This window comes from Pongo abelii, chromosome 22 (genome assembly GCF_028885655.2).
Source record: "Pongo abelii isolate AG06213 chromosome 22, NHGRI_mPonAbe1-v2.0_pri, whole genome shotgun sequence".
NCBI lineage: Eukaryota > Metazoa > Chordata > Mammalia > Primates > Hominidae > Pongo > Pongo abelii.
Genome location: NC_072007.2, coordinates 15,819,580 through 15,845,738, shown reverse-complemented (window position 1 = coordinate 15,845,738; position 26,159 = coordinate 15,819,580).

The following is a 26,159-nucleotide window of genomic DNA, read 5'->3' as shown; positions in this document are numbered from 1 at the left end:
TCCTTTTCCAACATAGTCCTCAAAGAGCTCCAAATATCCACTTGCAGATTCTACAAAAAGAGTGTTTCAAAACTTCTCTATCAATTGGTAGGTTCAAGTCTGTGAGTTGAATGCACTCATCACAAAGAAGTTTCTGAGAATGCTTCTCTCTAGTTTTTATGTGAAGATATTTCCTTTTCCAACATAGGCCTCAAGGTGCTCCGAATAAACACTTGAGGATCCTACAAACTTAGTGTTTCAAAACTGTTCTATCAAAAGCAACGTTCAAGTCCTTGAGTTGAATGCACTCATCACAAAGAAGTTTCTGAGAATGCTTCTGTCTAGTTTTTAGGTGAAGATATTTCCTTTTCCAACATAGGCCTCAAAGCGCTCCAAATATCCACTTGCAGATTCTACAAAAAGAGTGTTTCCAAACTTCTCTATCAATTGGTAGGTTCAATTCCGTGAGTTGAATGCACTCATCACAAAGAAGTTTCCGAGAATGCTTCTGTCTAGTTTTTAGGTGAAGATATTTCCTTTTCCAACATAGGCCTCCAAGCGCTCCGAGTAAACATTTGCAGATTGTCCAAAAGGAGTGTTTCAAAACTGTTCTATCAAAACGAACGTTCAAGTCTTCGAGTTGAATGCACTCATCACAAAGAGTTTTCTGAGAATGCCCCTGTCCAGTTTTGAAGTGTAGATATTTCCTTTTCCTTGCATAGTCCGCAAATCGCCGGAAATATCCCAAGGCAGATTGCACAAAAAGAGTGTTTCCAAACTGCTCTATCAAAAGACAGGTTCAACTCTGTGAGTTGAATGCACGCATCGAGAAGAACTTTCTGAGAATGCTTCTGTCTAGTTTTTAGGTGAAGATATTCCATTTCCCAGCATAGGCCTCAAAGTGCTCCAAATATCCACTTGCAGATTTTACAAAAAGAGTGTTTCCAAACTGCTCTTTAAAAAAGAAAGATTCAAGTCTCTGATTTGAATGCACTGAACACAAAGAAGTTTCTGAGAATGCTTCTGTCAGGTTTTTATGTGAAGATATTTCCTTTTCCAGCATATGCCTCAAAGCGCTCCAAATATCCACTTGCAGATTCTACAAAAAGAGTGTTTCCAAATTTCTCTATCAATTGGTAGGTTCAAGTCCGTGAGTTGAATGCACTCATCACAAAGGATTTTCTGAGAATGCTTCTCTCTAGTTTTTATGTGAAGATATTTCCTTTTCCAACATAGGCCTCAAGGTGCTCCGAATAAACACTTGCGGATTCTACAAACTTAGTGTTTCAGAACTGTTCTATCAAAAGCAACGTTCAAGGGTGTGAGTTGAATGCACTCATCACAAAGAAGTTTCTCAGAATGCTTCACTCTAGTTGTTAGGTGAAGATATTCCATTTCCCAGCATGGGCCTCAAAGCACTCGAAATATAAACTTGCAGATTCTACAAAAAGTGTGTTTCAAAACTGCTCTTTCAAAAGAAAGCTTCAAGTCTGTGAGTTGAGTGCACTCAACACAAAGAAGTTTCTCAGAATGCTTCTGTCTAGTTTTCAGGTGAAGATACTTCATTTCCCAGCATAGGCCTCAAATCGCTCCAAATATCCACGTGCAGATTCTACAAAAAGAGTGTTTCAAAACTGCTCTTTCTAAAGAAAACTTCAAGTCTGTGAGTTGAATGCACTCAACACAAAGAAGTTTCTCAGAATGCTTCTGTCTAGTTTTTATGTGAAGATATTTCCTTTTCCAGCAGAGGATTCAAAGCGCTCGAAATATCCACGTGCAGATTCTACAAAAAGAGTGTTTCAAAACTGTTCTCTCAAAAGGAACGTTCAAGTCCTTGAGTTGAATGCACTCATCACAAAGAAGTTTCTGAGAATGCTTCTGTCTAGTTTTTAGGTGAAGATATTTCCTTTTCCAACATAGGCCTCAAAGCGCTCCAAATATCCACTTGCAGATTCTACAAAAAGAGTGTTTCCAAACTTCTCTATCAATTGGTAGGTTCAATTCTATGAGTTGAATGCACTCATCACAAAGAAGTTTCCGAGAATGCTTCTGTCTAGTTTTTAGGTGAAGATATTACCTTTTCCAACATAGGCCTCAAAGCGCTCTGAATAAACATTTGCAGATTGTCCAAAAGGAGTGTTTCAAAACTGTTCTATCAAAAGGAACGTTCAAGTCTTCGAGTTGAATGCACTCATCACAAAGAAGTTTCCGAGAATGCTTCTGTCTAGTTTTTAGGTGAAGATATTCCCTTTTCCAACATAGGCCTCAAAGCGCTCTGAATAAACATTTGCAGATTGTCCAAAAGGAGTGTTTCAAAACTGTTCTATCAAAAGGAACTTTCAAGTCTTCGAGTTGAATGCACTCATCACAAAGAGGTTTCTGAGAATGCTCCTGTCCAGTTTTGAAGTGAAGATATTTCCTTTTCCTTCCATCGGCCACAAATCGCTGGAAATATCCAATGGCAGATTTCAAAAAAAGAGTGTTTCCAAACTGCTCTATCAAAAGACAGGTTCAACTCTGTGAGTTGAATGCACGCATCGAGAAGAACTTTCTGAGAATGCTTCTGTCTAGTTTTTAGTTGAAGATATTCCATTTCCCAGCATAGGCCTCAAAGTGTTCCAAATATCCACTTGCAGATTTACAAACAGAGTGTTTCAAAACTGCTCTTTCAAAAGAAAGATTCTAGTCCGTGATTTGAATGCACTAAACACTAAGAAGTTTCTGAGAATGCTTCTGTCAGGTTTTTATGTGAAGATACTTCCTTTTCCAGCATAGACCTCAAAGCGCTCCAAATATCCACTTGCAGATTCTACAAAAAGAGTGTTTCCAAACTTCTCTATCAATTGGTAGGTTCAAATCTGTGAGTTGAATGCACTCATCACAAAGAAGTTTCTGAGAATGCTTCTCTCTAGTTTTTATGTGAAGATATTTCCTTTTCCAACATAGGCCCCAAGGAGCTTCGAATAAACACTTGCGGATTCTACAAACTTAGTGTTTCAGAACTGTTCTATCAAAAGCACCGTTAAAGTCTGTGAGTTGAATGCACTCATCACAAAGAAGTTTCTCAGAATGCTTCAGTCTAGTTTTTAGGTGAAGATATTCCATTTCCCCGCATGGGCCTCAAAGCGCTCCAAATATCCACTTGCAGGTTCTACAAAAAGAGTGTTTCAAAACTGCTCTTTCAAAAGAAAGCTTCAAGTCTGTGAGTTGAATGCACTCAACACAAAGAAGTTTCTCAGAATGCTTCTGTCTAGTTTTTATGTGAAGATATTTCCTTTTCCAGCATAGGCCTCAATTCGCTCCAAATATCCACGTGCAGATTCTACAAAAAGAGTGTTTCAAAACTGTTCTCTCAAAAGAAAAGTTCAAGTCCTTGAGTTGAATGCACTCATCACAAAGAAGTTTCTGAGAATGCTTCTGTCTAGTTTTTAGGTGAAGATATTTCCTTTTCCAGCATAGGCCTCAAAGCGCTCCAAATATCCACTTGCAGATTCTACAAAAAGAGTGTTTCCAAACTTCTCTATCAATTGGTAGGTTCAAGTCTGTGAGTTGAATGCACTCATCACAAAGAAGTTTCTGAGAATGCTTCTCTCTAGTTTTTATGTGAAGATATTTCCTTTTCCAACATAGGCCTCAAGGTGCTCCGAATAAACACTTGCGGATTCTACAAACTTAGTGTTTCAGAACTGTTCTATCAAAAGCAACGTTCAAGGGTGTGAGTTGAATGCACTCATCACAAAGAAGTTTCTCAGAATGCTTCAGTCTAGTTTTTAGGTGAAGATATTCCATTTCCCAGCATGGGCCTCAAAGCCCTCCAAATATCCACTTGCAGATTCTACAAAAAGAGTGTTTCAAAACTGCTCTTTCAAAAGAAAGCTTCAAGTCTGTGAGTTGAGTGCACTCAACACAAAGAAGTTTCTCAGAATGCTTCTGTCTAGTTTTCAGGTGAAGATACTTCATTTCCCAGCATAGGCCTCAAATCGCTCCAAATATCCACGTGCCGATTCTACAAAAAGAGTGTTTCAAAACAGCTCTTTCAAAAGAAAGCTTCAAGTCTGTGAGTTGAATGCACTCAACACAAAGAAGTTTCTCAGAATGCTTCTGTCTAGTTTTTATGTGAAGATATTTCCTTTTCCAGCAGAGGCCTCAAAGCGCTCCAAATATCCACGTGCAGATTCTACAAAAAGAGTGTTTCAAAACTGTTCTCTCAAGAGGAACGTTCAAGTCTTTGAGTTGAATGCAGTCATCACGAAGGATTTTCCGAGAATGCTTCTGTCTAGTTTTTAGGTGAAGATATTTCCTTTTCCAACATAGGCCTCAAAGCGCTCCAAATATCCAGTTGCAGATTCTACAAAAAGAGTGTTTCCAAACTTCTCTATCAATTGGTAGGTTCAATTCGGTGAGTTGAATGCACTCATCACAAAGAAGTTTCCGAGAATGCTTCTGTCTAGTTTTTTGGTGAAGATATTTCCTTTTCCATCATAGGCCTCAAAGCGCTCCGAATAAACATTTGCAGATTGTCCAAAAGGAGTGTTTCAAAACTGTTCTATCAAAAGGAACGTTCAAGTCTTCGAGTTGAATGCACTCATCACAAAGAGGTTTCTGAGAATGCTACTGTCCAGTTTTGAAGTGAAGATATTTCCTTTTCCTTGCATAGGCCGCAAATCGCTGGAAATATCCCATGTCAGATTGCACAAAAAGAGTGTTTCCAAACTGTTCTATCAAAAGACAGGTTCAACTCTGTGAGTTGAATGCACGCATTGAGAAGAACTTTCTGAGAATGCTTCTGTCTAGTTTTAAGGTGAAGATATTCCATTTCCCAGCATAGGCCTCAAAGTGCTCCAAATATCCACTTTCAGATTTTACAAAAAGAGTGTTTCAAAACTGCTCTTTCCAAAGAAAGATGCAAGTCTCTGATTTGAATGCACTGAACACAAAGAAGTTTCTGAGAATGCTTCTGTCAGGTTTTTATGTGAAGTTATTTCCTTTTCCAGCGTAGGCCTCAAAGCGCTCCAAATATCCACTTGCAGATTCTACAAAAAGAGTGTTTCCAAACTTCTCTATGAATTGGTAGGTTCAATTCTGTGAGTTGAATGCACTCATCACAAAGAAGTTTCCGACAATGCTTCTGTCTAGTTTTTAGGTGAAGATATTTCCTTTTCCAATATAGGCCTTAAAGCGCTCCGAATAAACATTTGCAGATTGTCCAAAAGGAGTGTTTCAAAACTGTTCTATCAAAAGGAACATTCAAGTCTTCTAGTTGAATGCACTCATCACAAAGAGGTTTCTGAGAATGCCCCTGTCCAGTTTTGAAGTGAAGATATTTCCTTTTCCTTGCATAGGCCGCAAATCGCTAGAAACATCCAATGGCAGATTGCACAAATAGAGTGTTTCCAAACTGCTCTATCAAAACACAGGTTCAACTCTGTGAGTTGAATGCACGCAATGAGAAGAACTTTCTGAGAATGCTTCTGTCTAGTTTTTAGGTGAAGATATTCCATTTCCCAGCATAGGCCTCAAAGTGCTCCAAATATCCACATTCAGATTTTACAAAAAGAGTGTTTCAAAACTGCTCTTTCAAAAGAAAGATTCAAGTCTGTGATTTAAATGCACTGAACACAAAGAAGTTTCTGAGAATGCTTCTGTCAGGTTTTTAGGTGAAGATGTTTCCTTTTCCAACATAGGCCTCAAAGCGCTCCAAATATCCACTTGCAGATTCTACAAAAAGTGTGTTTCCAAACTTCTCTATCAATTGGTAGGTTCAATTCTGTGAGTTGAATGCACTCATCACAAAGAAGTTTCCGACAATGCTTCTGTCTAGTTTTTAGTTGAAGATATTTCCTTTTCAAACATAGGCCTCAAAGCGCTCCGAATAAACATTTGCAGATTGTCCAAAAGGAGTGTTTCAAAACTGTTCTATCAAAAGGAACTTTCAAGTCTTCGAGTTGAATGCACTCATCACAAAGCGGTTTCTGAGAATGCTCCTGTCCAGTTTTGAAGTGAAGATATTTCCTTTTCCTTGCATAGGCCTCAAATCGCTGGAAATATCCAATGGCAGATTTCACAAAAAGAGTGTTTCCAAACTGTTCTATCAAAAGACAGGTTCACCTCTGCGAGTTGAATGCACGCATCAAGAAGAACTTTCTGAGAATGCTTCTGTCTAGTTTTTAGGTGAAGATATTCCATTTCCCAGCATAGGCCTCAAAATGCTCCAAATATCCACTTGCAGATTTTACAAAAAGAGTGTTTCAAAACTGCTCTTTCAAAAGAAAGATTCAAGTCTGTGATTTGAATGCACTGAACACAAAGAAGTTTCTGAGAATGCTTCTGTCAGGTTTTTATGTGAAGGTATTTCCTTTTCCAGCATAGGCCTCAAAGTTCTCCAAATATCCACTTGCAGATACTACAAAAAGAGTGTTTCCAAACTTCTCTATCAATTGGTAGGTTCAAGCCTGTGAGTTGAATGCACTCATCACAAAGAAGTTTCTCAGAATGCTTCAATCTAGTTTTTAGGTGATGATATTCCATTTCCCAGCATGGGCCTCAAAGCGCTCCAAATATCCACTTGCAGATTGTACAAAAAGAGTGTTTCAAAACTGCTCTTTCAAAAGAAAGCTTCAAGTCTGTGAGTTGAGTGCACTCATCACAAAGAAGTTTCTGAGAATGCTTCTGTCTAGTTTTCAGGTGAAGATACTTCATTTCCCCGCATAGGCCTCAAATCGCTCCGAATCTCCACGTGCAGATTCTACAAAAAGAGTGTTTCAAAACTGCTCTTTCAAAAGAAAGCTTCAAGTCTGTGAGTTGAGTGCACTCAACACAAAGAAGTTTCCGAGAATGCTTCTGTCTAGTTTTCAGGTGAAGATACTTCATTTCCCAGCATAGGCCTCAAATCGCTCCAAATATCCACGTGCAGATTCTACAAAAAGAGTGTTTCAAAACTGCTCTTTCAAAAGAAAGCTTCAAGTCCGTGAGTTGAATGCACTCAACACAAAGAAGTTTCTCAGAATGCTTCTGTCTAGTTTTTAGGTGAAGATATTTCCTTTTCCAGCAGAGGCCTCAAAGCGCTCCAAATATCCACGTGCAGATTCTACAAAAAGAGTGTTTCAAAACTGTTCTCTCAAAAGGAACGTTCAAGTCTTTGAGTTGAATGCACTCATCACAAAGAAGTTTCTGAGAATGCTTCTGTCTAGTTTTTAGATGAAGATATTTCCTTTTCCAACATAGGCCTCAAAACGCTCCAAATATCCACTTGCAGATTCTACAAAAAGAGTGTTTCCAAACTTCTCTATCTATTGGTAGGTTCAATTCTGTGAGTTGAATGGACTCATCACAAAGAAGTTTCCGAGAATGCTTCTGTCTAGTTTTTCGGTGAAGATATTTCCTTTTCCAACATAGGCCTCAAAGCGCTCCGAGTAAACATTTGCAGATTGTCCAAAAGGAGTGTTTCAAAACTGTTCTATCAAAACGAACGTTCAAGTCTTCGAGTTGAATGCACTCATCACAAAGAGGTTTCTGAGAATGCTCCTGTCCAGTTTTGAAGTGAAGATATTTCCTTTTCCTTGCATAGGCCTCAAATCGCTGGAAATATCCAATGGCAGATTTCACAAATAGAGTGGTTCCAAACTGCTCTATCAAAAGACAGGTTCAACTCTGTGAGTTGAATGCATGCATTGAGAAGATCTTTCTGAGAATGCTTCTGTCTAGTTTTTTGACGAAGATATTCCATTTCCCAGCATAGGCCTCAAAGTGCTCCAAATATGCACTTGCAGATATTACAAAAAGAGTGTTTCAAAACTGTTCTTTCAAAAGAAAGATTCAAGTCTGTGATTTGAATGCACTGAACACAAAGAAGTTTCTGAGAATGCTTCTGTCAGGTTTTTATGTGAAGATATTTCCTTTTCCAGCATAGGCCTCAAAGCGCTCCAAATATCCACTTGCAGATTCTACAATAAGAGTGTTTCCAAACTTCTCTATCAATTGGTAGGTTCAAGTCTGTGAGTTGAATGCACTCATCACAAAGAAGTTTCTCAGAATCCTTCAGTCTAGTTTTTAGGTGAAGATATTCCATTTCCCAGCATGGGCCTCAAAGCGCTAAAAATATCCACTTGCAGATTCTACAAAAAGAGTGTTTCAAAACTGCTCTTTCAAAAGAAAGCTTCAAGTCTGTGAGTTGAGTGCACTCATCACAAAGAAGTTCCTTAGAATACTTCTGTCTAGTTTTCAGGTGAAGATACTTCATTTCCCAGCATAGGCCTCAAATCGCTCCAAATGTCCACGTGCAGATTCTACAAAAAGAGTGTTTCAAAACTGCTCTTTCAAAAGAAAGCTTCAAGTCTGTGAGTTGAGTGCACTCATCACAAAGAAGTTTCTTAGAATACTTCTGTCTAGTTTTCAGGTGAAGATACTTCATTTCCCAGCATAGGCCTCAAATCGCTCCAAATGTCCACGTGCAGATTCTACAAAAAGAGTGTTTCAAAACTGCTCTTTCAAAAGAAAGCTTCAAGTCTGTGAGTTGAGTGCACTCAACACAAAGAAGTTTCTTAGAATACTTCTGTCTAGTTTTCAGGTGAAGATACTTCATTTCCCAGCATAGGCCTCAAATCGCTCCAAATGTCCACGTGCAGATTCTACAAAAAGAGTGTTTCAAAACTGCTCTTTCAAAAGAAAGCTTCAAGTCTGTGAGTTGAGTGCACTCATCACAAAGAAGTTTCTTAGAATACTTCTGTCTAGTTTTCAGGTGAAGATACTTCATTTCCCAGCATAGGCCTCAAATCGCTCCAAATGTCCACGTGCAGATTCTACAAAAAGAGTGTTTCAAAACTGCTCTTTCAAAAGAAAGCTTCAAGTCTGTGAGTTGAGTGCACTCAACACAAAGAAGTTTCCGAGAATGCTTCTGTCTAGTTTTCAGGTGAAGATACTTCATTTCCCAGCATAGGCCTCAAATCGCTCCAAATATCCACGTGCAGATTCTACAAAAAGAGTGTTTCAAAACTGCTCATTCAAAAGAAAGCTTCAAGTCCGTGAGTTGAATGCACTCAACACAAAGAAGTTTCTCAGAATGCTTCTGTCTAGTTTTTATGTGAAGATATTTCCTTTTCCAGCATAGGCCTCAAAGCGCTCCAAATATCCACTTGCAGATTCTACAAAAAGAGTGTTTCCAAACTTCTCTATCAACTGGTAGGTTCAAGTCTGTGAGTTGAATGCACTCATCACAAAGAAGTTTCTCAGAATCCTTCAGTCTAGTTTTTAGGTGAAGATATAGCATTTCCCAGCATGGGCCTCAAAGCGCTAAAAATATCCACTTGCAGATTCTACAAAAAGAGTGTTTCAAAACTGCTCTTTCAAAAGAAAGCTTCAAGTCTGTGAGTTGAGTGCACTCATCACAAAGAAGTTTCTTAGAATGCTTCTGTCTAGTTTTCAGGTGAAGATACTTCATTTCCCAGCATAGGCCTCAAATCGCTCCAAATGTCCACGTGCAGATTCTACAAAAAGAGTGTTTCAAAACTGCTCTTTCAAAAGAAAGCTTCAAGTCTGTGAGTTGAGTGCACTCAACACAAAGAAGTTTCTGAGAATGCTTCTGTCTAGTTTTCAGGTGAAGATACTTCATTTCCCAGCATAGGCCTCAAATCGCTCCAAATGTCCACGTGCAGATTCTACAAAAAGAGTGTTTCAAAACTGCTCTTTCGAAAGAAAGCTTCAAGTCTGTGAGTTGAGTGCACTCAACACAAAGAAGTTTCTGAGAATGCTTCTGTCTAGTTTTCAGGTGAAGATACTTCATTTCCCAGCATAGGCCTCAAATCGCTCCAAATGTCCACGTGCAGATTCTACAAAAAGAGTGTTTCAAAACTGCTCTTTCAAAAGAAAGCTTCAAGTCTGTGAGTTGAATGCACTCAACACAAAGAAGTTTCTCAGAATGCTTCTGTCTAGTTTTTAGGTGAAGATATTTCCTATTCCAGCAGAGGCCCCAAAGCGCTCCAAATATCCACGTGCAGATTCTACAAAAAGAGTGTTTCAAAACTGTTCTCTCAAAAGGAACGTTCAAGTCTTTGAGTTGAATGCACTCATCACAAAGAAGTTTCTGAGAATGCTTCTGTCTAGTTTTTAGGTGAAGATATTTCCTTTTCCAACATAGGCCTCAAAGAGCTCCAAATATCCAATTGCAGATTCTACAAAAAGAGTGTTTCCAAACTTCTCTATCAGTTGGCAGGTTCAATTCTGTGAGTTGAATGCACTCATTACAAAGATGTTTCCGAGAATGCTTCTGTCTAGTTTTTAGGTGAAGATATTTCCTTTTCCAACATAGGCCTCAAAGCGCTCCGAATAAACATTTGCAGATTGTCCAAAAGGAGTGTTTCAAAACTGTTCTATCAAAAGGAACGTTCAAGTCTTCGAGTTGAATGCACTCATCACAAAGAGGTTTCTGAGAATGCTCCTGTCCAGTTTTGAAGTGAAGATATTTCCTTTTCCTTGCATAGGCCTCAAATCGCTGGAAATATCCAATGGCAGATTTCACAAAAAGAGTGCTTCCAAACTGCTCTATCAAAAGACAGGTTCAACTCTGTGAGTTGAATGCACGCATCGAGAATAACTTTCTGAGAATGCTTCTGTCAAGTTTTTAGGTGAAGATACTCCATTTCCCAGCAAAAGCGTCAAAGTGTTACAAATATCCACTTGCAGATTTTACAAAAAGAGTGTTTCAAAACTGCTCTTCCAAAAGAAAGATTCAAGTCTGTGAGTTGAATGCACTCATCACAAAGAAGTTTCTCAGAATGCTTCAGTCTAGTTTTTAGGTGAAGATATTCCATTTCCCAGCATGGGCCTCAAAGCCCTCCAAATATCCACTTGCAGATTCTACAAAACGAGTGTTTCAAAACTGCTCTTTCAAAAGAAAGCTTCAAGTCTGTGAGTTGAATGCACTCAACACAAAGAAGTTTCTCAGAATGCTTCTGTCTAGTTTTTAGGTGAAGAGATTTCCTATTCCAGCAGAGGCCTCAAAGCACTACAAATATCCACGTGCAGATTCTACAAAAAGAGTGTTTCAAAACTGTTCTCTCAAAAGGAACGTTCAAGTCTTTGAGTTGAATGCACTCATCACAAAGAAGTTTCCGAGAATGCTTCTGTCTAGTTTTTAGGTGAAGATATTTCCTTTTCCAACATGGGCCTCAAATCGCTCCGAGTAAACATTTGCAGATTGTCCAAAAGGAGTGTTTCAAAACTGTTCTATCAAAAGGAACGTTCAAGTCTTCGAGTTGAATGCACTCATCACAAAGAGGTTTCTGAGAATGCTTCTGTCCAGTTTTGAAGTGAAGATATTTCCTTTTCCTTGCATAGGCCTGAAATCGCTGGAAATATCCAATGGCAGATTTCACAAATAGAGTGGTTCCAAACTTCTCTATCAAAAGACAGGTTCAACTCTGTGAGTTGAATGCATGCATTGAGAAGATCTTTCTGAGAATGCTTCTGTCTAGTTTTTAGGCGAAGATATTCCATTTCCCAGCATAGGCCTCAAAGTGCTCCAAATATCCACTTGCAGATTTTACAAAAAGAGTGTTTCAAAACTGCTCTTTCAAAAGAAAGATTCAAGTCTGTGATTTGAATGCACTGAACACAAAGAAGTTTCTGAGAATGCTTCTGTCAGGTTTTTATGTGAAGATATTTCCTATTCCAGCATAGGCCTCAAAGCGCTCCAAATATCCACTTGCAGATTCTACAAAAAGAGTGTTTCCAAACTTCTGTATCAATTGGTAGGTTCAATTCTGTGAGTTGAATGCACTCATCACAAAGATGTTTCCGAGAATGCTTCTGTCTACTTTTTAGGTGAAGATATTTCCTTTTCCAACATAGGCCTCAAAGCGCTCCGAATAAACATTTGCAGATTGTCCAAAAGGAGTGTTTCAAAACTGTTCTATCAAAAGGAACGTTCAAGTCTTCGAGTTGAATGCACTCATCACAAAGAGGTTTCTCAGAATGCTCCTGTCCAGTTTTGAAGTGAAGATATTTCCTTTTCCTTGCATACGCCTCAAATCGCTGGGAATATCCAATGGCAGATTTCACAAAAAGAGTGTTTCCAAACTGCTCTATCAAAAGACAGGTTCAACTCTGTGAGTTGAATGCACGCATCGAGAATAACTTTCTGAGAATGCTTCTGTCAAGTTTTTAGGTGAAGATATCCCATTTCCCAGCATAGGCCTCAAAGTGTTCCAAATGTCCACTTGCAGATTTTACAAACAGAGTGTTTCAAAACTGCTCTTTCAAAAGAAAGATTCAAGTCTGTGAGTTGAATGCACTCATCACAAAGAAGTTTCTCAGAATGCTTCAGTCTAGTTTTTAGGTGAAGATATTCCATTTCCCAGCATGGGCCTCAAAGCGCTGCAAGTATCCACTTGCAGATTCTACAAAACGAGTGTTTCAAAACTGCTCTTTCAAAAGAAAGCTTCAAGTCTTTGAGTTGAGTGCACTCATCGCAAAGTAGTTTCTGAGAATGCTTCTGTCTAGTTTTCACGTGAAGATACTTCATTTCCCAGCATAGGCCTCAAATCGCTCCAAATGTCCACGTGCAGATTCTACAAAAAGAGTGTTGCAAAACTGCTCTTTCAAAAGAAAGCTTCAAGTCTGTGAGTTGATTGCACTCAACACAAAGAAGTTTCTGAGAATGCTTCTGTCTAGTTTTCAGGTGAAGATACTTCATTTCCCAGCATAGGCCTCAAATCGCTCCAAATGTCCACGTGCAGATTCTACAAAAAGAGTGTTTCAAAACTGCTCTTTCAAAAGAAAGCTTCAAGTCTGTGAGTTGAATGCACTCAACACAAAGAAGTTTCTCAGAATGCTTCTGTCTAGTTTTTAGGTGAAGATATTTCCTTTTCCAGCAGAGGCCTCAAAGTGCTCCAAATATCCACGTGCAGATTCTACAAAAAGAGTGTTTCAAAACTGTTCTCTCAAAAGGAACGTTCAAGTCTTTGAGTTGAATGCACTCATCACAAAGATGCTTCTGAGAATGCTTCTGTCTAGTTTTTAGGTGAAGATATTTCCTTTTCCAACATAGGCCTCAAAGAGCTCCAAATATCCACTTGCAGATTCTACAAAAAGAGTGTTTCCAAACTTCTCTATCAATTGGTAGGTTCAATTCTGTGAGTTGAATGCACTCATCACAAAGATGTTTCCGAGAATGCTTCTGTCTAGTTTTTAGGTGAAGATATTTCCTTTTTCAACATAGGCCTCAAAGCGCTCCGAATAAACATTTGCAGATTGTCCAAAAGGAGTGTTTCAAAACTGTTCTATCAAAAGGAATGTTCAAGTCTTCGAGTTGAATGCACTCATCACAAAGAGGTTTCTGAGAATGCTCCTGTCCAGTTTTGAAGTGGAGATATTTCCTTTTCCTTGCATAGGCCTCAAATCGCTGGAAATATCCAATGGCAGATTTCACAAAAAGAGTGTTTCCAAACTCCTCTATCAAAAGAAAGGTTCAACTCTGTGAGTTGAATGCACGCATCGAGAATAACTTTCTGAGAATGCTTCTGTCAAGTTTTTAGGTGAAGATATTCCATTTCCCAGCATAGGCCTCAAAGTGTTCCAAATATCCACTTGCAGATTTTACAAAAAGAGTGATTCAAAACTGCTCTTTCAAAAGAAAGATTCAAGTCTGTTAGTTGAATGCACTCATCACAAAGAAGTTTCTGAGAATGCTTCTCTCTAGTTTTTATGTGAAGATATTTCCTTTTCCAACATAGGCCTCAAGGTGCTCCGAATAAACACTTGCGGATTCTACAAACTTAGTGTTTCAGAACTGTTCTATCAAAAGCAACGTTCAAGTCTGTGAGTTGAATGCACTCATCGCAAAGAAGTTTCTCAGAATGCTTCAGTCTAGTTTTTAGGTGAAGATATTCCATTTCCCACCATGGGCCTCAAAGTGCTCCAAATATCCACTTGCAGATCCTACAAAAAGAGTGTTTCAAAACTGCTCTTTCAAAAGAAACCTTCAAGTCTGTGAGTTGAGTGCACTCCACACAAAGTAGTTTCTAAGAATGCTTCTGTCTAGTTTTCAGGTGAAGATACTTCATTTCCCAGCATAGGCCTCCAATCGCTCCAAATATCCGCGTGCAGATTCTACAAAAAGAGTGTTTCAAAACTGCTCTTACAAAAGAAAGCTTCAAGTCTGTGAGTTGAATGCACTCAACACAAAGAAGTTTCTCAGAATGCTTCTGTCTAGTTTTTATGTGAAGATATTTCCTTTTCCAGCAGAGGCCTCAAAACGCTCCAAATATCCACGTGCAGATTCTACAAAAAGAGTGTTTCAAAACTGTTCTCTCAAAAGGAACGTTCAAGTCTTTGAGTTGAATGCACTCATCACAAAGAAGTTTCCGAGAATGCTTCTGTCTAGTTTTTAGATGAAGTTATTTCCTTTTCCAACATAGGCCTCAAAACGCTCCAAATATCCACTTGCAGATTCTGCAAAAAGCGTGGTTCCAAACTTCTCTATCAATTGGTAGGTTCAATTCTGTGAGTTGAATGCACTCAACACAAAGAAGTTTCCGAGAATGCTTCTGTCTAGTTTTTAGGTGAAGATATTTCCTTTTCCAACATAGGCCTCAAAGCGCTCCGAATAAACATTTGCAGATTGTCCAAAAGGAGTATTTCAAAACTGTTCTATCAAAAGGAACGTTCAAGTCTTCGAGTTGAATGCACTCTTCACAAAGAGGTTTCTGAGAATGCTCCTGTCCAGTTTTGAAGTGAAGATATTTCCTTTTCCTTGCATAGGCCTCAAATCGCTGGAAATATCCAATGGCAGATTTCACAAAAAGAGTGTTTCCAAACTGCTCTATCAAAAGAGAGGTTCAAGTCTGTGAGTTGAATGCACGCATCAAGAAGAACTTTCTGAGAATGCTTCTGTCTAGTTTTTAGGTGAAGATATTCCATTTCCCAGCATAGGCCTCAAATTGCTCCAAATATCCACTTGCAGATTTTACAAAAAGAGTGTTTCAAAACTGCTCTTTCAAAAGAAAGATTCATGTCTGTGATTTGAATGCACTGAACACAAAGAAGTTTCTGAGAATGCTTCTGTCAGGTTTTTATGTGAAGATATTTCCTTTTCCAGCATAGGCCTCAAAGCGCTCCAAATATCCAATTGCAGATTCTACAAAAAGAGTGTTTCCAAACTTCTCTATCAGTTGGTAGGTTCAAGGCTGTGAGTTGAATGCACTCATCACAAAGAAGTTTCTCAGAATGCTTCAGTCTAGTTTTTAGGTGAAGATATTCCATTTCCCAGCATGGGCCTCAAAGCGCTCCAAATATCCACTTGCAGATTGTACAAAAAGAGTGTTTCAAAACTGCTCTTTCAAAAGAAAGCTTCAAGTCTGTGAGTTGAGTGCACTCATCACAAAGAAGTTTCTGAGAATGCTTCTGTCTAGTTTTCAGGTGAAGATACTTCATTTCCCAGCATAGGCCTCAAATCGCTCCGAATGTCCACGTGCAGATTCTAGAAGAAGACTGTTTCAAAACTGCTCTTTCAAAAGAAAGCTTCAAGTCTGTGAGTTGAGTGCACTCAACACGAAGAAGTTTCCGAGAATGCTTCTGTCTAGTTTTCAGGTGAAGATACTTCATTTCCCAGCATAGGCCTCAAATCGCTCCAAATATCCACGTGCAGATTCTACAAAAAGAGTGTTTCAAAACTGCTCTTTCAAAAGAAAGCTTCAAGTCTGTGAGTTGAATGCACTCAACACAAAGAAGTTTCTCAGAATGCTTCTGTCTAGTTTTTATGTGAAGATATTTCCTTTTCCAGCAGAGGCCTCAAAGCGCTCCAAATATCCACGTGCAGATTCTACAAAAAGAGTGTTTCAAAACTGTTCTCTCAAAAGGAACGTTCAAGTCCTTGAGTTGAATGCACTCATCACAAAGAAGTTTCTGAGAATGCTTCTGTCTAGTTTTAAGATGAAGATATTTCCTTTTCCAACATAGGCCTCAAAACGCTCCAAATATCCACTTGCAGATTCTACAAAAAGAGTGTTTCCAAACTTCTCTATCTATTGGTAGGCTCAATTCTGTGAGTTGAATGGACTCATCACAAAGAAGTTTCCGAGAATGCTTCTGTCTAGTTTTTAGATGAAGATATTTCCTTTTCCAACATAGGCCTCAAAGCGCTCCGAGTAAACATTTGCAGATTGTCCAAAAGGAGTGTTTCAAAACTGTTCTATCAAAAGGAACGTTCAAGTCTTCGAGTTGAATGCACTCATCACAAAGAGGTTTCTGAGAATGCTCCTGTCCAGTTTTGAAATGAAGATATTTCCTTTTCCTTGCATAGGCCTCAAATCGCTGGAAATATCGAATGGCAGATTTCACAAATAGAGTGGTTCCAAACTGCTCTATCAAAAGACAGGTTCAACTCTGTGAGTTGAATGCATGCATTGAGAAGATCTTTCTGAGAATGCTTCTCTCTAGTTTTTAGGCGAAGATATTCCATTTCCCAGCATAGGCCTCAAATTGCTCCAAATATCCACTTGCAGATTTCACAAAAAGAGTGTTTCAAAACTGCTCTTTCAAAAGAAAGATTCAAGTCTGTGATTTGAATGCACTGAACAGAAAGAAGTTCTGAGAATGCTTCTGTCAGGTTTTTATGTGAAGATATTTCCTTTTCCAGCATAGGCCTCAAAGCGCTCCAAATATCCACTTGCAGATTCTACAAAAAGAGTGTTTCCAAACTTCTCTATCAATTGGTAGGTTCAAGTCTGTGAGTTGAATGCACTCATCACAAAGTAGTTTCTGAGAATGCTTCTCTCTAGTTTTTATGTGAAGATATTTCCTTTTCCAACAGAGGCCTCAAGGTGCTCCGAATAAACACTTGCGGATTCTACAAACTTAGTGTTTCAGAACTGTTCTATCAAAAGCAACGTTCAAGTCTGTGAGTTGAATGCACTCATCACAAAGAAGTTTCTCAGAATACTTCAGTCTAGTTTTTATGTGAAGATATTCCATTTCACAGCATGGGCCTCAAAGCACTCCAAATATCCACTTGTAGATTCTACAAAAAGAGTGTTTCAAAACTGATCTATCAAAAGAAAGCTTCAAGTCTGTGAGTTGAGTGCACTCAACACAAAGAAGTTTCTGAGAATGCTTCTGTCTAGTTTTCAGGTAAAGATACCTCATTTCCCAGCACAGGCCTCAAATCGCTCCAAATATCCATGTGCAGATTCTACAAAAAGAGTGTTTCAAAACTGCTCTTTCAAAAGAAAGCTTCAAGTCTGTGAGTTGAATGCACTCAACACAAAGAAGTTTCTCAGAATGCTTCTGTCTAGTTTTTAGGTGAAGATATTTCCTTTTCCAGCAGAGGCCTCAAAGCGCTCCAAATATCCACGTGCAGATTCTACAAAAAGAGTGTTTGAAAACTGTTCTCTCAAAAGGAACGTTCAAGTCTTTCAGTTGAACGCACTCATCACAAAGAAGTTTCCGAGAATGCTTCTGTCTAGTTTTTAGCTGAAGATATTTCCTTTTCCAACATAGGCCTCAAAACGCTTCAAATATCCACTTGCAGATTCTACAAACAGAGTGTTTCCAATCTTCTCTATCAATTGATAGGTTCAACTCGGTCAGTTGAATTCACTCATCACAAAGAAGTTTCCGAGAATGCTTCTATCTAGTTTTTAGGTGAAGATATTTCCTTTTCCAACATAGGCCTCAAAGCGCTCTGAATAAACATTTGCAGATTGTCCAAAAGGAGTGTTTCAAAACTCTTCTATCAAAAGGAACGTTCAAGTCTTCGAGTTGAATGCACTCATCCCAAAGAGGTTTCTGAGAATGCTCCTGTCCAGTTTTGAAGTGAAGATATTTCCTTTTCCTTGCATAGGCCGCAAATCACTGGAAATATCCAATGGCAGACTGCACAAAAAGAGTGTTTCCAAACTGCTCTATCAAAAGACAGGTTCAACTCTGTGAGTTGAATGCACGCATTGAGAAGAACTTTCTGAGAATGCTTCTGTCTAGTTTTTAGGTGAAGATATTCCATTTCCCAGCATAGGCCTCAAAATGCTCCAAATATCCACTTGCAGATTTTACAAAAAGAGTGTTTCAAAACTGCTCTTTCAAAAGAAAGATTCAAGTCTGTGATTTGAATGCACTGAACACAAAGAAGTTTCTGAGAATGCTTCTGTCACATTTTTATGTGAAGATATTTCCTTTTCCAGCATAGGCCTCAAAGCGCTCCTAATATCCTCTTGCAGATTCTACAAAAAGAGTGTTTCCAAACTTCCCTATCAATTGGTAGGTACAATTCTGTGAGTTGAATGCAATCATCACAAAGAAGTTCCCGATAATGCTTCTGTCTAGTTTTTAGGTGAAGATATTTCCTTTTCCAACATAGGCCTCAAAGCGCACCGAATAAACATTTGCAGATTGTACAAAAGGAGTGTTTCAAAACTGTTCTATCAAAAGGAACGTTGATGTCTTCGAGTTGAATGCACTCATCACAAAGAGGATTCTGAGAATGCTGCTGTCTAGTTTTTAGGTGAAGATATTTCCTTTTCCAGCATAGGCCTCAAAGCGCTCCAAATATCCAATTGCAAATTCTTCAAAAAGAGGGTTTCGAAACTTCTCTATCAACTTTTTGGTTGAAGTCTGTGAGTTGAATGCATGCATCGAGAATAAATTTCTGAGAATGCTTCTGTCCAATTTTTAGGTGAAGTTATTCCATTTCCCAGCATAGGCCTCAAAGTGCTCCAAATATCCACTTGCAGATTCTACATAAAGAGTGTTTCAAAACTGCTCTTTCAAAAGAAAGATTCAAGTCTGCGATTTGAATGCACTGAACACAAAGAAGTTTCTGAGAATGCTTCTGTCAGGTTTTTATGTGAAGATATTTCCTTTTCCAGCATAGACCTCAAAGCGCTCCAAATATCCACTTGCAGATTCTACAAAAAGAGTGTTTCCAAACTTCTCTATCAATTGGTAGGTTCAACTGTGTGAGCTGAATGCACTCATCACAAAGATGTTTCTGAGAATGATTCACTCTACTTTTTATGCGAAGATATTTCCTTTTCCAACATAGGCCTCAATGTGCTCCGAAGAAACACTTGCGGATTCTACAAACTTAGTGTTTCAGAACTGTTCTATCAAAAGCAACTTTCAAGTCTGTGAGTTGAATGCACTCATCACAAAGAAGTTTCTCAGAATGCTTCAGTCTAGTTTTTAGGTGAAGATATTCCATTTCCCAACATGGGCCTCAAAGCGCTCCAAATATCCACGTGCAGATTCTACAAAACGAGTGTTTCAAAACTGCTCTTTCAAAGGAAAGCTTCAAGTCTCTGAGTTGAGTGCACTCAACACAAAGAAGTTTTGAGAATCCTTCTGTCTAGTTTTCAGGTGAAGATACTTCATTTCCCAGCATAGGCCTCAAATCGCTCCAAATAACCACGTGCAGATTCTATAAAAAGAGTGTTTCAAAACTGCTCTTTCAAAAGAAAGCTTCAAGTCTGTGAGTTGAATGCACTCAACACAAAGAAGTTTCTCAGAATGCTTCCGTCTAGTTTTTATGTGAAGATATTTCCTTTTCCAGCATAGTCATCAAAGCGCTCCAAATATCCAAGTGCAGATTCTACAAAAAGACTGTTTCTAAACTGTTCTCTCAAAAGGAACGTTCAAGTCCTTGAGTTGTATGCACTCATCACAAAGAAGTTTCTGAGAATGTTTCTGTCTAGCTTTTATGTGAAGATATTTCCTTTTCCAACATAGGCCTCAAAGCGCTCCAAATATCCACTTGAAGATTCTACAAAAAGAGTGTTTCCAAACTTCTCTATCAATTGGTAGGTTCAAGTCTGTGAGTTGAATGCACTCATCACAAAGAAGTTTCTGAGAATGCTTCTCTCTAGTTTTTATGTGAGGATATTTCCTTTTCCAACATATGCCTCAAGGTGCTCCGAATAAACACTTGAGGATTCTACAAACTTAGTGTTTCAGAACTGTTCTATCAAAAGCAACGTTCAAGTCTGTGAGTTGAATGCACTCATCACAAAGAAGTTTCTCAGAATGCTTCAGTCTTCTTTTTATGTGAAGATATTCCATTTCCCAGCATGGGTCTCAAAGCGCTCCAAATATCCACTTGCAGATTCTACAAAAAGAGTGTTTCCAAACTTCTCTATCAATTGGTAGGTTCAATTCTGTGAGTTGAATGCACTCATCACAAAGAAGTCTCCGAGAAAGCTTCTGTCTAGTTTTTTGGTGAAGATATTGCCTTTTCCAACATAGGCCTCAAAGCGCTCCGAAGAAACATTTGCAGATTGCACAAAAGGAGTGTTTCAAAACTGTTCTATCAAAAGGAACGTTCACGCCTTCTAGTTGAATGCACTCATCACAAAGAGGTTTCTGAGAATGCTCCTGTCCAGTTTTGAAGTGACGATATTTCCTTTTCCTGCATAGGCCTCAAAGCGCTCCAAATATCCACTTGCAGATTCTACAAAAAGAGTGTTTCGAAACTTCTCTATCAACTTTTTGGTTCAAGTCTGTGAGGTGAATGCACTCACCACAAAGTAGTTTCTGAGAATGCTTCTGTCTAGTTTTTAGGTGAAGTTATTTCGTTTTCCAACATAGGCCTTAAAGCTCTCCGAATAAACATTTGCAGATTGTCCAAAAGGAGTGTTTCAAAACTGTCCTATCAAAATGAACGTTCAAGTCTTCGAGTTGAATGCACTCATCACAAAGAGGTTTCTGAGAATGCTCCTGTCCAGTTTAGAAGTGAAGATATTTCCTGTTCCTTGCATAAACCTCAAATCCCTGGAAATATGCAATTGCAGATTTCACAAATAGAGTGTTTCCAAACTGCTGTATCAAAAGACAGGTTCAACTCTGTGAGTTGAATGCACGCATCGAGAGAACGTTTTGAGAATGCTTCTCTCTAGTTTTTAGGTGAAGATATTCCATTTCGCAGCATAGGCCTCAAAGTGCCCCAAATATCCACTTGCAGATTTTACAAAAAGAGTGTTGCAAAACTGCTCTTTCCAAAGAAGGATTCAAGTCTGTGAGTTGAGTGCACTCAACACTAACAAGTTTCTGAGAATGCTTCTGTCTAGTTTTCAGGTGAAGATACTTCATTTCCCAGCATAGGCCTCAAATCGCTCCAAATATCCACATGCAGATTCTACAAAAAGAGTTTTTCAAAACTGCTCTTTCAAAAGAAAGCTTCAAGTCCGTGAGATGAATGCTCTCACCACAAAGAAGTTTCTCAGAATGCTTCTGTCTAGTTTTTATGTGAAGATATTTCCTTTTCCAGCATAGGCCTCAATTCGCTCCAAATATCCAGGTGCAGATTCTACAAAAAGAGTGTATGAAAACTGTTCTCTCAAAAGGAACGTTCAAGTCTTTGAGTTGAATGCACTCATCACAAAGAAGTTTCTGAGAATGTTTCTGTCTAGCTTTTATGTGAAGATATTTCCTTTTCCAACATAGGCCTCAAAGCACTCCAAATATCCACTTGCAGATTCTGCAAAAAGAGTGTTTCCAAACTTCTCTATCAATTGGTAGGTTCAAGTCTGTGAGTTGAATGCACTCATCACAAAGAAGTTTCTGATAATGCTTCTCTCTAGTTTTTATGTGAGGATATTTCCTTTTCCAACATAGGCCTCAAGGTGCTCCGAATAAACACTTGCGGATTCTACAAACTTAGTGTTTCAGAACTGTTCTATCCAAAGCAACGTTCAAGTCTGTGAGTTGAATGCACTCATCACAAAGAAGTTTCTCAGAATGCTTCAGTCTAATTTTTAGGTGAAGGTATTCCATTTCCCAGCATGGGCCTCAAAGCGCTCCAAATATCCACGTGCAGATTCTAAAAAAAAGAGTGTTTCAAAACTGCTCTTCCAAAAGAAAACTTCAAGTCTGTGAGTTGAATGCACTCAACACAAAGAAGTTTCTGAGAATGCTTCTGTCTAGTTTTTATGTGAAGGTATCTCCTTTTCCAGCATAGGCCTCAAAGTTCTCCAAATATCCACGTGCAGATTCTACAAAAAGAGTGTTTCAAAACTGTTCTCTCAAAAGGAACGTTCAAGTCCTTGAGTTGAATGCACTCATCACAAAGTAGTTTCTGAGAATGTTTCTGTCTAGTTTTTATGTGAAGATATTTCCTTTTCCAACATAGGCCTCAAAGCGCTCCAAATATCCACTTGCCGATTCTTCAAAAAGAGTGTTTCAAAACTGCTCTTTCAAAAGAAAGCTTCACGTCTGTGAGTTGAATGCACTCCACACAAAGAAATTTCTGAGAATGCTTCTGTCTAGTTTTTATGTGAAGATATTTCCTTTTCCAGCATAGGCCTCAAAGCGCTCCAAATATCCACTAGCAGATTCTACAAAAAAGTGTTTCAAATCTGTTCTATCAAAAGGAACCTTCAAGTCTTTGAGTTGAATGCACTCATCGCACAGATGTTTCTGAGAATGCTTCTGTCTAGTAATTATTTGAAGATATTTCCTTTTCCAGCATAGTCCTGAAATCGCTCCAAATATCCACTTGCAGATTTTACCAAAAGTGTTTTTCAAAACTGCTCTTTGAAAAGAAAGATTCAACTCTGTGAGTTGAATGCTCATATCGTGAACAAGTTTCTGAGAATGCTTCTATCTAGTTTTTCGGTGAAAATATTTCATTTCCCAGCATAGGCCTCAAAGTGCTCCAAATATCCACTTGCAGATTCTACAAAAAGAGTGTTTGAAAACTGCTCTTTCAAAGGGAAGGTTCAAGTCTGTGAACTGAATGCAATCATCACAAAGAAGTATCTGAGAATGCTTCTGTCTAGTTTTTATGTGAAGATATTTCCATTTTCAGCATAGGCCTCAAATCACTCCAAACATCTAATAGCAAATTCTACAAAAGGAGTGTTTCAAAACTGCGCTATCAAAAGGAAGTTTCCACTATGTGATTTGAATGCATAAAGCACACGGAAGTTTCTGATAATGCTTCCTTCTAGTTCTCAGGTGAGGATATTTCCTTTTCCAGTGTTGGCCTCTTAGCACTCCAAATATCCACTTGCAGATTCTAGACAGAGAGTGTTTCAAAACCTCTCTATCAAAAGGAAGGTTCAACTCTGTGAGTTGAATGCAGACATCAGACAAAATTTCTGAGAATGATTTTGTCTAATTTTTGTGTGAGGAGAATTCCTTTTAAAGCATAGGCCTCAAAGCGTACCAAATATCCACTAGCAGATTCTACAAAAAGAGTGTTTCAAAAGTGCTCTTTCAAAACGAAGCGTCAAGTCTGTGAGTTGAATGCACTCAACCCAAAGAAGTTTCTTAGAATGCTTCTGTCTAGTTTTTATGTGAAGATATTTCCTTTTCCAGCACAGGCCTCAAAGAGCTCCAAATATCCACTTGCAGATTCTACAAAAAGAGTGCTTCAATACTGTTCTATCAAAAGGAAGTTTCAACTCTGTAAGTAGAATGCACTCATCTCCAAGAAGTTTCTGAGAATGCTTCTGTCTAGTTTTTATGTGAAGATATTTCCTTTTCCAACATAGGCCCCAAAGCGCTCTGAATAAACACTTACAGATTGTACAAAAGCAGTGGTTCAAAACTGTTCTATCGAAAGGAACGTTCCAGTCTGTGAGTTGAATGTGCTCCTCACAAAGTAGTTTCTGAGAATGCTGCTATCTAGTTTTTATGTGAAGATATTTCGTTTTCCTTGCATAGGCCTCAAGTCGCTGGAAATATCCACTTGCTGATCTCACAAAAAGAGTGTTTCCACACTGCTCTATCAAAAGACAGATTCTACTCTGTGAGTTGAAGGCACACATCGAGAAGAACTTTCTGAGAATGCTTCTGTCTAGTTTTCATGTGAAGATATTCCCATTTCCAGCATAGGCCTCAAATCGCTCGAAACATCCACTAGCAAATTCTACAAAAGGAGTGTTTCAAAACTTGCTATCAAAAGGAAGTTTCCACTATGTGAGTTGAGTGCATAAAGCCACGGAAGTTTTCTGAGAATTCTTCCGTCTAGTTCTCATGTGAAGATATTTCCTTTTCCAGTGTTGGCCTCTTAGCACTCCAAATATTCACCTGCAGATTCTAGACAAAGAGTGTTTCAAAACCTCTCTATCAAAAGGAAGGTTCAACTCGGTGAGTTGAATGCGCACAAAAGAAAAAGTTTCTGAGAATGCTTCTGTTTAGTTTTTATGTGAAGATATCTCCTTTTCCAGCATAAGCCTCAAATCGCTGCAAATATCCACTTGCAGATTTTACCAAAAGGTTGTTTCAAAACTGTTCTATCAAAAGGAAGGTTCAACTCTGTGAGTAGAATGCAATCATCACAAAGAAGTTTCGGAGAATGCTTCTGTCTAGTTTTTATATGAAGATATTTCTTTTTCCAACATAGGCCTCAATGCGCTCCAAATGAACACTTGCAGATTCTACCAAAGGAGTGTTTCAAAACTGTTCCCTCAGAAGAAACGTTCAAGTCTGTGAGTTGAATGCACTCATACACAGAAATTTCCGAGAATTCTTCTGTCTAGTATTTATGTGAAGATATTTCCTTTTCCAGCATAGGCCTGAAATCGCTCCATATATCCACTTGCAGATTTTACCAAAAGTGTGTTTCAAAACTGCTCTTTGAAAAGAAAGATTCAACTCTGTGAGTTTAATGCACATATCGTGAAGAAGTTTCTGAGAATGCTTCTGTCTAGTTTCTCAGTGAAGATATTTCATTTCCCAGCATAAGCCTCAAAGCGATCCAAATATCCACTTGCAGATTCTACAAAAAGAGTGTTTCAAAACCGCTCTTTCAAAGGGAAGGTTGAAGTTTGTGAGCTGAATGCAATCATCACAAAGAAGTATCTGAGAATGCTTCAGTCTAGTTTTTATGTGAAGATATTTCCATTTCCAAGGTAGGCCTCAAATCGCTCCAAACATCCACTTGCAAATTCTACAAAAGGAGTGTTTCAAAACTGCGCTATGAAAAGGAATTTTCCACTATGTGATTTGAATGCATAAAGTACACTTAAGTTTCTGAGAATGCTTCCGTCTAGTTCTCAGGTGAAGATATTTCCTTTTCCAGTGTTGGCCTCTTAGCACTCCAAATATCCACTTGCAGATTCTAGACAGAGAGTGTTTCAAAACCTCTCTATGAAAAGGAAGGTTCAACTCGGTGAGTTGAATGCGCATATCCGAAAATGTTTCTGAGAATGCTTCTGTCTAGTTTTTATGTGAAGATAATTCCATTTCCAGCATAGGCCTCAAATCGTTCCAAACATCCAATAGCAAATTCTACAAAAGGAGTGTTTCAAAACTGGCTATGAAAAGGAAGTTTCCACTGTGTGAGTTGAGTGCATAAAGCCACGGAAGTTTTCTGAGAATGCTTCTGTCTAGTTCTCATGTGAAGATATTTCCTTTTCCAGTGTTGGCCTCTTAGCACCGCAAATATTCACCTGCAGATTCTAGACAAAGAGTGTTTCAAAACCTCTCTATCAAAAGGAAGGTTCAACTCGGTGAGTTGAATGCGCACATCAGAAAAAGTTTCTGAGAATGCTTCTGTCTACTTTTTATGTGAAGATATCTCCTTTTCCAGCATAGGCCTCAAATCTCTCCAAATATCCAATTGCAGATTCTACCAAAAGAGTGTTTCAAAACTGTTCTATCAAAAGGAAGGTTCAATTCTGTGAGTAGAATGCAATCATCACAAAGAAGTTTCGGAGAATGCTTCTGTCTAGTTTTATATGAAGATATTTCCTTTTCCAACATAGGCCTCAAAGCGCTCCAAATAAACACTTGCAGATTCTACCAAAGGAGTGTTTCAAAACTGTTCCCTCAATAGGAACGTTCTAGTCTGTGAGTTGAATGCACTCATCACAAAGAAATTTCTGAGAATGCTTCTGTCTAGTATTTATGTGAAGATATTTCCTTTTCCAGCATAGGCCTGAAATCGCTCCAAATATCCACTTGCAGATTTTACCAAAAGTGTGTTTCAAATCTGCTCTTTGAAAAGAAAGATTCAACTATGTGAGTTTAATGCACATATCGTGAAGAAGTTTCTGAGAATGTTTCTGTCTAGTTTTTCGGAGAAGATATTTCATTTCCCAGCATAGGCCTCAAAGCGATCCAAATATCCATTTGCAGATTCTACAAAAAGAGTGTTTCAAAACTGCACTTTGAAAAGGAAGGTTCAAGTCCGTGAGTTGAATGCACTCATCAGAAAGAAGTTTCTGAGAATGATTCTCTCTAGTTTTCATCTG